Here is a 2,010-nt window from a genome sequence, read left to right on the forward strand (position 1 = left end):
CCGAGGGAGTGGGTGGGTCACGGATGGAAGGCCAGCAGAGGCACGGGTGGTGGATGGTTATGACCTCAAGGACAGGACCACAGGCCCAGGAGTTAGACTGCCCGAGTTGGAATCCCAGCTCTGCCGTTTTACTGGTGCGTAACTTTGGGTGAATGAATTGACCTCGCTGTACTTGTTTCCTGCTCTGTAACACGGGTGGGCTAAAAGTCCTTACGATGGGGTTGCCAGAGCACTCAGCGCAGGGCCTGGCACGGAGTAAGCCCTCCATGAACACAGCTATCCGCACATGTAGGTGGGTAGCTGCAGCGAGGGATGCTGGCTGGATGGGCTGCCCTGTCCCCATCCTCAAAAACCATGCGTTCCCTGCCTGCTTGGGGTCCTGTCTCCCTAACACCCCATTTGGCTGGCACCTCCCAGGAGGATGTCAAAAATCCCATGTGTAGGGGAGACATGGGCTTGTCCCTAGGGTTGGCAGGGGCAAGAGCGAAGGGGAGGACGTGGGGCCGGGGCCGCTAGAGCAAGCTAGGCTTCCTGCCCTCTGCCACAGGCTCGGGCTGGGCCTGGACTTACTTCCTTCTTGGCACTGCGTCACCCCTGGCTGTGGTGACTTCTGGACTTTGGGGCCCACAGGCAGATTGGAATTGGGGTGTTGATGACTTGTGCGGCTGTGCCTAGATGTCACACCCTGATGGTAATGACCCCTAATTTCCAAGGAGACCAGGAGGGACCGGGAGGGAAGGAGAGGGAGCAGCTGCAGTCAGGGCCTGCCCCACCTCCGCCCGAGCCTCGGCCTGGAAATCTGCAAGGGCCAGGGCCAGACGCACTTGGGAGGGAGGAAGTGGGAACCTGGCATCCTGGACGGAGTGGCCAGCACCTCTGGCTCTGGGGAAATGGGCCTGGCTCCCAGCCCTGGGACTGCGGGAGCCACTGGAGGGAGCCCGGGAAGCTGGCAAGGGTTTGGGGAAGCTATGACTTAGCACGCAGCCAGAAGGAGGTAAGACGCTGGGCCTTGCCAGGAGACCTGAGTGACCTGAGGCAAGTCCTGTCCCTTGTCCGGGCCTCGGTTCCCCTGTGTGTGCCAGGAGAATATTGGGTTACTCCAGCTCAGACCTCTGGTGGGGAGCTGAGTCTCTTCCAGGGAGTCCCCGACTGACCGGAGGACTGGGTCCTGCCAGCCACGTCCCCAGCCCAGGCCAAGCCGGTCTCACTGAGAACCTCAAGAGGAGGCAGCAGCCAGGAAGCTGTTCCTTGCAAAGGCCTGGCAGAGAAGTCATTTGTGTCTTATGCCACATTATTGCCTCATGCCCTCTGGACGCACCCAGTGTAGGTTCAAACCCCAGCCGAGCTACTTCTCAGTTGTTGTGACCTACACAAGTTACTTACCCTCTCTGTGCCCCAGTGCCTGGCCTGCCAAATGGGGATGATACATGGATTTATCTCAAGGTGTGAGGACTCCGTGAGTTTAGGGCAGGTGCCTTGAGCTGAGTTGTTATTATTTCTTGATTTTTAAAAATAATAATTTATTTAATTTTATTTATTATTATTATACGACTAATGGAGCAGAGAGAGTCAGAGAAAGAGGAAGAATGAGAAAGCAAGCTGTCAAGCCTGGGACTCGAACCTTGGTCAGCCATGTAGGAGTCCAGCATCCTAACCACCATGCCACCTGCCAGCCCCTATTATTTCTTTTCTTAAAAAATTATTCATTTATGGGACTAGCAGGTGGCAAAATGGTTATATCACTGGACTCCCACATGGCTACCACAGTTCAAGTCCTGGATCCAGAGGCTTGAAACTCACGCTGGGTATATATGCATGCTTGCGCAAGATCCCAAGAGGAGAATAGAGAAGGGATTATGGCGTGGCCATCTCCCACAGGGGATAAAAAAAAGGAGGGGGGAGGACCAGCAGTTGGTGTAATGGCCATGTCACTGGACTCCCATGTGGTCGACCATGGTTCAAGTCCTGGACACGGTGGCTTAAACTCATGCCAGGTGTGTGTGTGTGTGT

The sequence above is a fragment of the Tupaia chinensis genome, unplaced genomic scaffold, assembly GCF_000334495.1.
Source record: "Tupaia chinensis unplaced genomic scaffold, TupChi_1.0 Scaffold000238_1, whole genome shotgun sequence".
In the NCBI taxonomy this organism is placed as follows: domain Eukaryota; kingdom Metazoa; phylum Chordata; class Mammalia; order Scandentia; family Tupaiidae; genus Tupaia; species Tupaia belangeri.